Source organism: Podarcis pityusensis (genome assembly GCF_964106645.2).
Source record: "Podarcis pityusensis genome assembly, chromosome: 6".
In the NCBI taxonomy this organism is placed as follows: domain Eukaryota; kingdom Metazoa; phylum Chordata; class Lepidosauria; order Squamata; family Lacertidae; genus Podarcis; species Podarcis pityusensis.
This window is the reverse complement of record NC_138030.1, coordinates 20,726,198-20,741,762: the sequence shown is the minus strand read 5'-3', so window position 1 is coordinate 20,741,762 and position 15,565 is coordinate 20,726,198. Positions and strand designations below refer to the sequence as shown.

Here is a 15,565-nt window from a genome sequence, read left to right as displayed (position 1 = left end):
TGTCGTTCAGATATTATTCAGGTTGAAGCAGATCTTAAAACTGTTAAGCCAACTTGGGTTGGCTTTAAATTCCTTGGTAGGCCAGTCCCCATTTGTGGTGGAAAGTCTGAAGTGGTCATATAGGCTTGGAACCTTTTGATGCAAGATGCTGCCATCCATAGGAGCACGTTTCCAGTTTATGCCTTCTAGCCACAAGTGTAGTGCTTTCTCCTGTATTCACCAAAGCCTTTTCCTGCACCTCGCTGGTCACCTTTGCAGTCAGTGGTGTGCTTGCTGCCACAGCCTCACAGATCTCCTTCTCATGCACATTGATGGCATGGATGATGGACTAATTACAGCCGCATCTGAGTGCCACAGTACACACAGACATGCCATCTCTGAAGCAGTCCAGTAGAGCCAACTTCTCTTCCAGTGTGGGATCCACCCTCCGCTTCTTGGGTTTCCCATCAGCGGATGATGGTAATGCCTTGTGTTTTGGGCCCATTCTGTGGTCTGAAGCTCTCCAAACACCTCCACAAATCTCTGTGGCCTCCTCCAGTCACCCTCTTCACCTGCCTCTTCCACAGCCAAACACTTTCATGAAGACTTTTGGGATTGCTGGCCATTTTTTATGTTCTCACACCCTCATCACTCCCCACCCCACCCTGTGTGCCACTTTTGCACCATTTTCTTAGTTTCTCATTGTGTGTGCAATTTTTCGTCATTTTTTTTTTTTTTAAATTGCAACATGTGTAAAGCTGTGAGCACATATTTTAAGTAAGTGTAAGATGCAAGTTACCTGTATTTGTATTCTGTTTGTGTTCTACAATGAGCACCAGTTGTTCGGCCTCTTCTGTTATATTTTAATAGCTAAGCCTTGTCCTAAGGTACAGTATTCACTACATCTTGGAAACATTATCAGGCATTTATATATCATGGGTATCTATTCTTGGATTATTCTGTGGCCAACTGGCCATTAATTTTATTGAACCAGAACCTGATAGGATGTTGACTACAGGTTTACTGTTAACTGTCTGGCATTGCAGAAATGAATTATGCATTCACATATGATTATTCTTGACTGCATAACATGAACTTCTGACTAATAATAAACCAGTAGGCAAATGAAAATGTCAGACTGTATCATTATTTCCAATTCATGATTTGAAGACAGTCTGGAAACTGAAGGCCCCCTACTTATTGGCAAATGGGTAGCTGATGTGGGGAAGAGGGAAGAAAAGGTGCATAATGGCTATTGTGGGTGGAGGAATTCTAAGCATTAAAGTTAGTAAAACTCAGGTGTCTTATAATGGTTTGCTGTCCAGGCTATTATAAGGGACCTCAATCCACTCTTGAGTCTTACCCATTTTAATACTTAAAATACTATTGAATACAATAAAAGCTTCTTCCTTTAATTTTATCAGTCAAGACAAGATTTTATCAGTTAAGGTGGCTGAAATTTAGACTATTTAAAGTCATATATGTAAAATGAAATAAATTACAGTTATACAATAAGCAGTTCTGATAAGTTATTGTAAAAAAGGAATTAGTACATTTTGACCTATTGATATGGATACAAAATGTACATTTTGTTATAGCAACCATGAGTGCTTTGCTGGGTATGATGCTCATAAAACTCAAATCCCCAACTGAACAGCATCCTGAAAGCTGCTTGTGGGGCTCTCTTGTTTCCAGTAAGCCTGGGAAGGTAGGAACAACCAAACAAACAGAATACCTCCTATCTGCAACTTGCGACAAAGCAAGAAGGAGAAAGCCCTCTCATGAGTGTGTGTCTTGTATTTTACCTCTTTTACAAAGGGAAGAAAGGCAAATGCAAGGGAAAAGATGAAGAGGTAAAGTATGTGGGATATAACAATATAGGACTCTGGCCACATACTGTGCCCTGTGTGAAGGTCTCACCCTTCCCCTCACATTTTAAGAAACACACATAGAGAATCTTGCTTGAGAGCCCCCCAAACTTGCACTGGTACAGTGCAAAAATTAAGGTAACTTCAGAAAATATTTTGGCTATTAAAAGCCAAACTTCATCGTAAAGGAAAGGAAGACTACACCCACTTGATATTGCTACTTGGCAAATTAGAAATAGAAGATTTTATTTTAGGGGATTTTATAATTTATGCAAATACAGAAACTTGTAGGTCTTTGCAATAGTTTCCAGCTGCTAACGCTATATACAGTCGTACCTTGGTTCTCGAGCAGAATCCGTTCCGGAAGTCCGTTCAACTTCCGAAAATGTTCAAAACCCAATTGCAGCTTCTCAGCCAATCTGAAGCCCTGTCGGACATTTGGGTTCCAAAGAACGTTTGCAAACTGGAACACTCCCTTCTAGGTTGGTGGCGTTCAGGAGCCAAAACGTTTGAGTTGCAATGCATTTGCAAACCAAGGTACGACTGTATATCTATTTGCAGGTATTCAGCTCCTAAGCATTGTAGGATTAAACTGGTGGACCAAATGCACGAAAAGATTAATGACACATGTTTACAGGATGTAATGAGCTTTTATCAGTTCGCACAATTATATTTATTTTAAAAATACCTAATCATAATCAAAAATAAGAGAAGATTTTTTTGACTGAAGTACCTTTTTTAAATTATAGACTTAAAAATGCTTGCTTAATGCTGTTATTCAGGGCTGCTAATCATAAGTGCCCAAGCTGCACATTTTTGCAAAGTTCAAAGATATTATCACATGCCATGGTTTAAGCTTCCTGCTTTCAGTAACACTAGATGGAAGGTTTATCACTAGAATATGTTCATGTATTTCTTGGAATAGTTTTTCAAAAGCTAACTTTTTCAAAACTTGTTGATGACTAAATAAAAATCATGTGGGGAAGGGAGAGCTGCTGACTTGTTTAGTTCTGCAGTGATATTTCAGCTGCTGTCTTGGAAGGCAGAGAGACTTTTGCTGTTGTGGGTGAAGCAATTGGCTGGGACAGAGACTTTGACCAAACTGCAAGGGGCCCTGTTGCATGGGTGTAGCTACACTACCACAGTCACTGTCTTTGGACACATCCACGCCATACATTTAAAGCACATGGCTCCGCCAAAGAATTCTAAGAACTACAGTTTGTTATGAGTGCTGAGAATTGTAGCTGTGTGAGGGGTAGACTTTCAGGGTTTTTTGGGAGAAACATGTAATTTAGCTCTATGGGGTGGATGTCCTCCTGTTCCTTGCTCTCCACCCCCCCCCCATACAACTTCACATCTGTATTCATATTGCTGTCACATCATTTTTGTCCTGCACAGTATTGAAGTAAAAGCATGTGGGTTTTGTAGCAGTAAGTAATCTACTCTTAAAGGAACTAAGCTACCAGCACTGACCGGAAGTCCGCAGTAGCTGGTGGAAGTCAGGTATTACGTTTAACTGAAGTGAGCTGAATCTTTAGTTGAAACTGAATTGCCACCAACTCTGGAGGTGGAAATGGCTTCAGCAACCACAGGAGCCTCTTTATGAACTTGCTGAACATGTGTTGAAGTGTCCATTTCCCTAGGGAGCCTGGATGGTTGATTGAGCTGGGCAGCATTATGAAATTATCAGGCCCTAAGTATGATGGCTCCTACCAACCTAGCAGTTCGAAAGCATGTCAAAGTGCAAGTAGATAAATAGGTACCACTCTGGCGGGAAGGTAAACGGTGTTTCCGTGTGCTGCTCTGGTTCACCAGAAGCGGCTTAGTCATGCTGGCCACATGACCCGAAAGCTATACGCCGGCTCCCTCGGCCAATAAAGCGAGATGAGCGCCGCAACCCCAGAGTCGGCCACGACTAGACCTAATGGTCAGGGGTCCCTTTACGTTTAAGTATGAGGGCTCTGAAAAGATAAAGCTTTTTCTGAGAACGCTGAGATGAACCAATGTATTATGAGGTGTTCACTTTTTTATAAAGCTTAATGGGGAAAAGGTGAGCTTCCTGGACTTGTGCAGCTAGGAAAACAAGAATTAACCTTCCCTTTGCAGCTGCAATCTCCAGGAAGATCACTGCCCCACCCTTCAACAAGAGAAAACTCTTTCCAAGTCTAATTGCAGCAGCAGAGGGGAAATTTTGGGAGTGCTGTCTAGCTGGGAAGGGAGTGGTAACCCTTACCTTCCAAGCTGCAACTGCCTACTGTCACCCCACCTCCATTGTTATAAGGCTTTCTATTGTAGCCAGCAAAAGGCTTATCTGAAGCCTAATCGTGGTGCTGGCTCTCTGCAGCTGTCAAACTTCACACACCAAAAAATGCCCCTTTGCACTGCAAGTAAACTTGGGAAAAGGCATTCTGTGGTTCACAGCAGAAGTCTTCTTTCAAACCTAATTTTAGTGAGGGAAGGGCCATGGGGGGGACGGGACCCAGAAGGTATCAAGAAAAACATTTGTAGGTGCATCATAGCAATCGGTAAGTTATGCCATTATGTTATTTGGGGGTTCTCCCCCACCCCGAATCTTTCTGGAATCCTTGAGCTTCCTGACAAAAATAGTAGTGTTGCCATTGTGAAGTTTGGAAAAAAATTATTGTCAGCTTTAAAAAGCTTAATTGCTTGAAACAGATGTATGTTTAATTTTTTAAAATAATCCAAACTAAAATGGGGGGGACGGGACTCTGAGATCAGTTGAAGAATCTGTGGCTATACTAGTACAACAGGCTATACTAGTACAACATTGTTCTGAGATTAATGAGTCAGAATGTGCTCTTTTAAAACCTGATTCACTTATTAAAAATGTAAGAGGACAAAAGAGGAAGTTCATGCAAATTGCAGTGCCTTAGTAATACTAAAAACGTCATACTTAGAAGATCTGCATTTTTTTCTGGGGCACTTTTAAATATTTCCTTTGGGATGTGAATGGAACTACCAAACTAAGCTGATACTCTGACAGGAAAAGCCTTTTTTGTTTTGTTTTTATGATACAAGTTGTGTGTTTTTAGTTAATTGTGTGTCCTGTTTTCATCAAGACCTTGAGTGATACCAGTTCTGAAAGTGTTAGAATGATGTGTTCTGTCTTATGGATGAAAGGGATAGTTATTGCAGCAAGGAACTGACATATTGCTGCTCTGAAACTGAATACCAGAGGTGTGTGTTTGGAACATCTCCCTTTTAAGGGGAAATATTTTCATGGCTGGTCAGTTAATAGATAAATGCTCTTATATCTGCATCAGCTAGTTTGTGAAAAAACTGTCAGGAATAATGCTTTGCAAGAACTAATGTCATTTGGAAAGGCAGTGTAGCTGTGAAAATAATCAAATTTTCATAAGGCAGCTTTTATTATATTACTTAGCATATTACATTATTGGTGTTTGCAGTGTGCAGCTTTTGTCATAGTGCATGTGTTAAATGTACAAAGCAATTGTATGCCAAATTTGTTAAAATTGTAGATAAGTCTTTGTGTGCCTTGTTTTATTAGTTGTAAAAGCTGTAATTGGAATATTTCTCAGATTCATGTGGCCCCATTAAATTAAACCTTAGTTTTTAACAGTTTTAACATTCAAAGGCAAGGGAAATATGAAAAATGGCAGTATCAAAATAAATTATCCCACATGCTTAGGATTTATTTTCACTTCTTTTAATCCCTCCTTATTACCCCTCCCCCTCACAACTAACCACTTCGTTGGACAAAATCCTGTCCTCCCATCACACCATTCACCCTTAATTCCAATATTGCAATAGTTCAGTGTGGGAATATTACAGCAAAAATACCCTCTCAAAAGTCTCCTTTCTTCTTGAAAGCTTTAAGTAAGGTATGCTCCCACTTACCCATCAGTTGATGGGTGGGAACACACCTTCAAATGCTCTCCATTTCTTCAATCTACAGTGGTTTGAAGGAGTTGAAGATGTGTAGCTCAATGAAAGAAAAATCTGGGAGCTTTAAGTTCCTGATTGTTCCTTTGAAGTCCCACCCTTACTTGCCCTACACTGGACAACAGCTAATATTTTATCTCAAGTATATCTTAAATTTGAGTTAACATTTCTCTTAACATGTATAGTGTGACCTGCTCATTTTTAACTACAAGTGACAGGGTTATAAAGACAATAGTCAGTTTTTACACTTTCCTAGATACAATTACCTTAATTTCATTGGGTAAATTGATAAAATAATTGGTTTTAAAAACACCTTTAAAAACTCCTTTAAAAAGCTCGTTAAAACATGATTATAAAATTGTGTTGTTTGTGAGGCTCCGGGGCCAGCTGCCTCACCTGTCACTATGTTTCTTCTACTCTCTAGCCGATTCCTTTGTGTAAATTATTAAACTAAAATGTCAAAAACCATATTGTATATTAGATGTATTGTATAACTTTTACACAGTTAATAAATCATGTCCGATTTCCCTAATCCGCCCCCATTGTATAGTATATACCTAAGAGTATATTCCCACATTGAACTTGAAAGACAGTGAAGAGGATCCAGCAGATTTTCAAATTTGGCATAGAAATTTGGTTTTCTTTGTGCAAAATTGGGGTTTGAAACATTTTATATCATGCCTTATGATCTAGAAGACTGACCAAACTTCCTAAAATCCATACAACATTCAAAAGGAAAGAATCAAAACTTATGAAAACACCAAAGAGGAGACACAACTTGGGCGCGAAGAAACTAGGCAGAAAACAAGCTAGCAGAAACCTCTGTTCTGTGGACTCCTATGAACACTGAGGCTTTTAACCCTCACTTTTTTCAAGTGCAGCTTCAGCCCTACAGTGTTATTCACCAAAATGAATAGGACCCTGATTTAATTGTAAATAAAAGTTAAAATCCTACTCTTGAAAATTGTTCATGAGAATTTGCAGTGAAGCAAATAGGTATCATTTTCCTGAAATACAAGGCATTATATGAACTGGGCTTGGAGGCATGTAAAAGGTCACAGTAAGATAAAACTATGTGAAATATGCAGTTTTGGCACTTCATTGTGCATATTTTATAGACAATAGTTTCCCCCCCTGCACGTATTTTATAAGCCTTTTTAGACGTTCCATGCTGAAGACAAAATAAATATCTTAGTTGAGATAAGTAAAAGTATTGTTTTAAAGCATTTTTATCAGTTGAGAAGTCTCTAAATAAAGGCAAGACAGTCTCTGCCCACAAGCTAACATTCCAAAAGACAGACAGGACCTTCATAGGCACATGAGGACTCACATTTACAGAGGGCCATCTCGGTGGCTGCTCCCAAAGTGTGGCCCCCCCTTCCACTGGGTGTTGTGGTAGGGTCTTCCGAGCATGAGTGCTGTGCATTTTTTCTCTCTTTCGACATTGTAACTTAAATGGCTTTCAGTGTTGCTTTTAATAGGGTTACACTATATATCCAGGCATCCTTCCACTTATGCGTGTTCTACTCTTGTGCAACCATGTATACATGCTGCGCTGGGGAATGAAATGAAAAATGAATGAATGTGTAAGCAAGCAAATAAATAAAATAAAATCTTACCAGGAAATGGTGGGAGAGAGCTGGAGACTTCTTGTGACTCATGAGCCCAAAGAGGATGCCAATGAGAGCGGAGGAAGCCCCAAAGAGACCTGAGGCACAGTGGTGCTTTGTTTAGACTGTTCCGCATCCCTGTCTTAACAGCTGACGTGTGGGGTAGGGCAACAGCACCAGCTGCTTCCTCACTCGTCCTCCAGTCTCTAGCTGATCCCAGAGCTTAAGAGCTCTGGTTGAAGAGATAGTTATGTGGAGAGAGAGAACTGGAGAGCGTGGAAAGCATGATTTCACTTATGTGCATGGGGGACCAGAACATAACTCCTGCAGAAATGGGGAGATGGATGTATGTATCAAGGGGGAAAGCCTTGAACTAGTTCATTGTCTAAATCCACACTCTTACCGCCTGACTGACAGAATGGGAAAAAATAGAATGATTGACACAAAGTTTGGGGCTGGGAGCAATAGGTTATTGCTGGTAAAAATAGCAGTACTTGGTTATCACAGTTTTGTTCATCTTGGATGAGCACTCAATGAGTGATGAGCTTGAGAAAGACACATCAGCTTTCCAAGAGCTTGCAGCTTTCTCAAATTTATTTAATTCAATACAAAATGCTGCTTAGTCACTTCCTGGTAGAGTTCCCCAGAAGTGTGTACTGGCTTGATAAAGGCCTAAGAGATGCTTACTTGCAGCTCATAGCATCTGAGGGCACCCAGAAGGAAGTAACCAAGAGCTGCAAACTAATTTACTTTGTAAAGCCGACTTGGACCAGAGATACGGAACGTGCTTGTAACATAGTATTTATCTTATGAATGAAACTGTTTACAGTTCTTATGTGATTTCTTGCTACAGCCCAGGAGGCAAGTTTTTAGTTCATTTTGCATTGTCACCACACATTCTTTGATGTCTATTTCTATTCAGCTCAGATTCCTGATAATTTGACCAACAGCAACATCATAGAGTTCCTTGATGGACTTCACTGTTTGATTACTTTAAGCACTGTTCATTTATTGTTAAGTTATGCTTCTTGTTTTAACCATTGTCAAACTTTTTGACAGATGAAGTTTATAATATGATCACATATGCCTATATTTACAGGTAGATGAGGTAGGGCTTTCCCCTTAAAACCCTCCAGTAATGGTTCTTCCTCAGTAGTGGATTTTATTTGTTCGTTTGTTTTAGTTAGTTTTTACTTTTAAAGATTTCAGCCTTCAAATTACCCAGTTCAGCTACTTGCAAATGTGAATTCCTGGAACCCTTTTTTAGAATATTGATGTTACATCAATGTATTCCAATTCTGTAGTAAAGAGGCTGGTTTTAGCAATAAGTCACATATTTTAGTCCACAGATAATTTTCACATTTGAATATTTTTACGAACACCTAGATAGATAGATGCCAATTTTGGTGACTTGTTTCTTTTTAATATTCATTGCTTCTAAAGCTCATTTTGGTCACCTAATTATGAAGATATACTCCCAATATCTGCTGCAGTGAAGACCGGTGGAAATATTCCATCTACCTGCTTACTCCTTTGTTATAGTTTTTCTGGTTGGGTTCATGTTTCCAATATTTGTGTTCTCTTTATTCAAGACCCCCAGTTTTTAAAAGAAACCTGGTTTTTGGTGGAGGGTTTTTAAACATTTTCTTTGACTCTGCCATTCACCCATGATTTCATTCTTTTGGACTTGCTTGTGTGTCCCTGTCCTCCCCCCCCCCCCCGCCCTTAGGTGTTTTATATGCAATATTTAAAACTCATTATAGTGGTTTCAAATAATGACCACATTTTCTGAAGTAGAACCATCTCCAAAATTCACTCTGTAGAATCTGTTCTACGTTCCTGGGATTCCAGCTTGCAGGCTTACCTAGCTGCACTGGTAGGTTGAATCAAACCACCATTTAAATTACCCACAATTCTCTGGAGCAACACTAGGTTGAACATTCCAGGGCACTGTAGGGAATGTAATCAGTTGCTTTGTACAGGGGATCTATCAGCACTGTTGGGCTCTTGACAGCTGCTTGAGGATGCTGATGCTTGCCCTGTCCTGAAAGGAAATATGCCTGGCCTGGATTTCCTTCAGTTTTCCACTTGTATATAAGTCTGATTTGAAAGTCTGATGCATTGTTTTGAGAGGTTGAAATTGAGATTACAGTTGTGGATGTGTTAATGATAGATCCTGTATTCTACTATATGAGACCAGTGGTGCATAGTATGAGATCTTGATTTTTATCTTTTAAGAACTTTCAAATATTTTTTGTTGATTTTCAATCTCCCCTTACTCTATTCCACTCAGATTCTATTAAGGGGGATAGATTTGGAGCCCTTTGGGTGCAGGACCTGGAATGCTCTCACCAGTATAATGCTACCTACCCACTAAGCAGAGATGGTTGGGGGTGGACATTTTATTTTTATTTTCTGCACTCAGGTTGATACTCTGCAATTTGCAGCAATGTATGTTCTCTTGGGGTAGGATTCACCTAATACCTTCCATCATCCGAAGACCTGAGCAAGGAATTCTTGCACAACAGGTCTTTCCCCCCTATCCTTCCCTGTCCCTTCTGAAATTGGCTTGGGGCAGGCAGGAGAACCCCCAGAATAGCATGCTGGGAGAGGAGAGAGGGGATCATTCAATCTGGCAAGCTGCAATGCTAATGCAGATGGAATGTTGGTAATAGTGTGACATTGAATTCCACCCTTGGTTTCTCTGACAGTGATTGCCAGGTTCTTTGAAGTACAAGGCTGCTGTGCCTTTAATAGTCACATAACTGGGAATTAAATTTTCCCCACCTCTATAGCATATGAGGAGAAAAGTGCTGCCATATAGGATTAATTGGGAAATGATTTGTTTGTTCACATGGTTAGAATAAATTATGATTCTGCCATAAGAATTTTCACAATAGTACTTCAGATTTTGAAAATATATTTTCATTCTTTCCACCCTGACTAGTGGGGGTTTCTTACAGAGAAAGCTTTACAAAGGTGTGTAATTAGGAGGCAGTTGAGTCTTGATGCTTATCTTTACGTGACCATATTGCCAATCACTCCTCTAATTGGTAATGTGAGTTCATCTGAATACAGCTACTGTCAGTGTTGTCAACTGAGTGGTTAAACTTGCATGCAAATGCATATGCAACTGGTTGATATGAAAAGGCCCTAGTTAAATTTCTTAAGAAATTATCTGCCTGTACAAAGCTCTTCACCTGACTACTAGTAATTATCTATAAGTAGTCTGAGTAGAAGTATCAATTTTGAAATTCTGAATTCTGGATAGTACTATAATGTGTGCTTCTACATATGAATGCCTCATAAATATTTCCCAAGAGCAATTTATTTTTCTAATTAGCTGGAAGAGTCTCACTTTTTTTTTTTACACATTGCTTCAAGCAGTTTTGAATAAATCAATTCAAACACACAGCTGTTGTTCAAAACTTCACTTAAGTTGCTGTAATTCTGAATAGCTTATTAGGAATGCTTCCTAACTAGTCGATTTAATAATACCATTTACAACATGGTCATAAAATAAATTAAACCAGTCTCTAAACTTAATGGATAAAATAGAGAAAGGAAAATTGTCAGGGTCTCTGCTTGTTTTGATAATAGACATTGCAATATTCATGGCTTATTCAGAATATAACTTATACTAAGAAATTACTCTTGTCAATTTTCTGAAACATACCATTTAGGAGGATAAAAGAATATAAATGTTAAAAAGAGGAGCAGATTTTTTAAATAGCTTCAGCAATGTTATAGGGCATGGTGTGAAGGCCCATGTTTTAGCAACCTTGCTGATGCTAAGCAGATCTGGATCTGGTCAATGCCTGGATAGGAGACCACTTGGTAACCTTATGTATACCATCATGAGCAGCAGAAAAGATGCCCAGCCAGAATTATTTACCTTCACGTCATAGGTTTGTGTGGATGTCTTTAATAAAATGTGTGTTTTAAAGAGCCCAGATATAGATGTGTAATCTCAAAATGCTCAGAGTGCTGAGACTATGACAGACACAATTGCAGAACATGGACTTCTTTCTGTGCTGTTGAACAGGATCAACAACCTGCTTCCGCTAGGTAGAATATGAGCTGCAGAAAGCTGCCTGTAGTCTCAAGCAAAGTCCTCTACTTTTGTAAATCAAGGGAGGGGGTGTCCTTGGCCAAAGTAATAGAAGTGGTCAGATAACTGGTCTGATAACCTTATGCTTTGGGGTGGGGGGGAGATGAGCTGAATTATGTGCATGGTTGTTAGGCCTTCAGCAGCTACAGAAGATTATCAGATTCTCAGCCTATACAGGTTGAAGCTAGTTGGAAAATTTATTCCACTGCTCCACTGTTGTCATCTCCTTCTTTCTTTTAAAGTAACAGAGGTAACCAGAATAACCATTCCTGCCTATTTTCTCTGTGCATGAGCAGCCTGGATGCGAGGGTGGTAGCTGAGTAGCCTTTTGTTTGAAGCAGGGTTTGCCTTGACCTCTTGATGAGGTTCTAAAATTTGTCATCAACCCCAACCCAAATTCTTAAGAATGTAAATAAAATAGTCAACAAATATCAATATATAATCAACATTTATTTATCATCAATCCTTACTAGGAATAATAAAATGTAAAAGACAAGGAAGCAAAACAAGTGAAAATAATAGCAGTTGTTGACTAAATTATTCGACTATCTCATATTGTTGTTGTTTAGTCGTGTTTGACTCTTCGTGACCCCATGGACCAGCGCATGCCAGGCACTCCTGTCTTCCACTGCCTCCTGCAGTTTGGTCAAACTCATGTTGGTAGCTTCGAGAACACTGTCCAACCATCTCGTCCTCTGTCGTCCCCTTCTCCTTGTGCCCTCAATCTTTCCCAACATCAGGTTCTTTTCCAGGGAGTCTACTCTTCTCATGAGGTGGCCAAAGTATTGGAGCCTAAGCTTTAGGGTCTGTCCTTCCAGTGAGCACTCAGGGCTGATTTACTTAATATCTCATATTAAGCTTTACTGAAAATGAAGTTGGGGAACACAATGATACTTACATGAAGTTTTAAAATTTTCTTTGACAGAACGTGACACACAATGCCTACTGATCCTGATGCCTGCCATTGAAAAATCATCTGTGCATGCTTGAGTTTTAAGGACATGTAAGTTAAAATATTTTAAAAGTAAAATTTTAGAGATTATTACTTATTTTCCTTAAGTTTTCATTATAAACATAGATTCTGGGCACACTCTAGCCGAAGTCCCATCAATAGGAGATGCACCAATATGCTTGAAAGTTTCTCACTGAAACCAATAAGATTTAATGTAGATGGCCTGTGTCCTACGTTAGTAAAATGTTAATCTTTTGATTACATTCCAGCAGCTGTTTTCCTAAACTAGGACAGAAATCAAAAAGTTTTTAATTGCTCTTGCGTGGGGCTTGATTTTTTTCTTTTTCTTAAAGTTGGGCACTGTTATATAGTTCTAATAAGTCTTTGACAAATAAAATTATATTGTAAACCACCATATGATCTTCAGATGAAGGGCAGTATAGACATTAATTAATTAATTAATTAATTAAATAAATAAATGGATGATGAGAGGGAAAATGTTGCAAACCAAAAACTCACTCCTAATTTTAACATATTTGGTGAGACCACAGGGAGTATCCTATTATTGAAATTGTAATATGTGATATGTTCCTTAAAGACTACAGGCACAGCTAATTAAAGTTAATAAATAATAGTGGTAATAATATGAACAAGCCCTGAAAAAAGTTCTAGGGCCAATCATAAATGTAAATAAAGATTAGAATAATATCTGGACATTCCTAAAATACCGTATTTTTCGCCCCCATAGGGCGCACCGGCCCATAAGGCGCACCTAGGTTTTTTGGGGGGGGGAATAAAAAAAATTATTTCCCCCCCAAGGCGCGAGGCTGGGGCAGGGGAAGCCCGAGCTTCCCCCGACCCCAGCCCCCAGAACAGGCAGCTCTGCGCAAGCCATGGGAGCCCTCCCGCAGCTTGCGCGGAGCTACCTGAAGCCCCAGCGCGACTGCTGAGCGCGCCGGGGCTTCGGGATAAGAGGCAGCGCTGCACAAGCTGGGGGAGCCCTCCCGCGGCTTGCACAGAGCTACCCGAAGCCCCGGCGCAACTGCTCAGGGCGCCGGGGCTTCGGGGTGCAGGCAGCTCTGCGCAAGCCGTGGGAGCCCGGGGGGAACTCCCACGGGCTCCCACGGCTTGCGCAGAGCTTCCTGAAGCCTGGTGAGGGAGAGGGGTCGGTGCGCACCGACCCCTCTCGCTCTCCAGGCTTCAGCAAAAGCCTGCATTCGCCCCATAGGACGCACACAGATTTCCCCTTCATTTTTGAAGGAGAAAAAGTGCGTCCTATAGGGCGAAAAATACGGTACATTTTTTTCTACTATTTGACTGTTTTTCCTAATGTTCCCATGCTTTTTTGTGTTATGTATTTTTTTCGGTGGTCAAAATGTTCCACATACATTAGCTTGAGATGCATCCTTGAAGCTGTGAGATAGTGTGTTGCTTTAGACCACCTGGCAAGCTGATGGCTGAAGAGAGATTTGAATTAGGGACTTCTTAGCCCACAAGACATTACAACAGGAATACAGAGCCTTTAGATGTTTTGGACTCCAACTCCAGCCCCAACCAGCATGGCCATTTGGTTTGGCCATCCCCGCTTTAAAGTTTCACTTAACAATTTTTTTCCTTCACTGCATATATTTCTAATCTAATCATCTCACTAGTACAATTCATGCATCTGATGAAGCAGGCTTTAGCCAGTGAACCCTCACACTAACAATAATGTAGCTCATCTTTAAGTTGCCACAAGACTCATTTGTTTTATCAGACCAACTCTTCCTGAATTTCTATCCTCTGACAGTATTGTTTAGGAAAAACACTTATCAGCTATTGAAACTTAGCTTTGAGAACTGGGGTTTTATCTTAGTAGCAAGGTTTTCCAGCTGCTTCTTGTGCTGGGAAAAACACTTCTCAGCTATTGAACCTTAGCTTTGAGAACCCAGGGTTTTATCTTAGTAGCAGGGTTTGGCCAGCTGCTTCTTAATCTCTTCAGGTGGCAAAAGCCCCTTTCAATTCCATGTCTTTCCTCTGAGAAGCCCATGATGTCATTCCATGCTTGTGTCCCTCAAACAAACCTAGAAATTAGAAGCTGAAAATCTTTTTTATGTGGGTTATAGATGCAACATGTTGCCCTTCAATTGGAGTATTAATTAATATTAGTGTTAAAGACAAGTCCCAAAACAGTATCTTCTATGCAGAGATTGTATTTGACCTTAAAGAATCCCGGAACATTTAAAGAGCTCTTGCAAGCATAGCAAACCACTTGAGCAAGACAATGACACAGTACAAATAGGCCTGTGTATCTGATTGTATCAGATGCAGCAATAAGAGCTAGAAATATTGCACCTGTATTGTGCCTCTTCTGGAAGTCACTCCTGATACAACTGCTGAGTGCAACTACTTAAGCGCTGTGATATGGTCTGACATTGGGTTGTTTTGTGATCAGAATATCACCAGTGAAGACTGTTGTTTAAATAGCAAGCTTTTAAAGTAATTCATATAACAAGGTATCAGGAAAAGAAGTGTGGCACTTTGTTTTACTAGTTAGTGGCCTTTCTCTGACATCAGTTAATAGGTGTTTTAATTCCCCATATATGATCAAAAATAAGAAATTTAACTATGTATGTATTACTTTTTAACTGCAGTGAATGGGTAGTATGTTGTCTGGTTTCATGTGCACAATCTGTGCAGTCATTGTAATTATTTTTCTAGCTTTGCAGTTTCAAAATCTGTGCTTCAGCTTAGCTGCTTTGGCTCAGAGTTGGCTCTAAATAGTAAGTAAGTTCCTTTACAGATTGCAAGAAAACCTGCCTTTATCTGGGTTGACCTCTTGATAATCATCAGCCCGATTAGTAATACCATTGGCACAAACTACATAAGAGGAGGCTTTCTGGCTCTGATCAAATGTCCATTTAGTTCAGCATTCTGTTTCGCTCAGTTGGGGACACGAAGGCAATAGCCCTTTCCCATTGCTGTTCCACAGCATACTTCCTCAGATCCTGGACATGTTGTCATGGATAAAGTACTCTACAATAAGGGTTCATATATAGTAATAGTCAAGTACCAAATGTGAACAAATATTCAGTTGTACTCAAGAACCATATATATTAAATGGAATAAACAATGTGACTCA

At 39.8% G+C, this 15,565-nt stretch overlaps 1 protein-coding gene across 12 annotated transcripts in view; it reads left to right on the top strand.

Moving 5' to 3' along the window:
* Window positions 1–15,565, top strand: part of NCOA3 (nuclear receptor coactivator 3) — a 95,573-nt gene that overhangs the window by 46,287 nt on the left and 33,721 nt on the right. For 10 of the 12 annotated variants that reach the window (XM_081011010.1, XM_081011005.1, XM_081011002.1 and 7 more), the window contains one exon: window positions 12,418–12,495. The exons of the other annotated variants lie outside the window; for them this stretch is intronic. The gene's annotated coding sequence lies outside the window, so the exon portion shown is untranslated. The remainder of the gene's footprint in view (window positions 1–12,417; window positions 12,496–15,565) is intronic. 12 annotated transcript variants of the gene reach the window in all.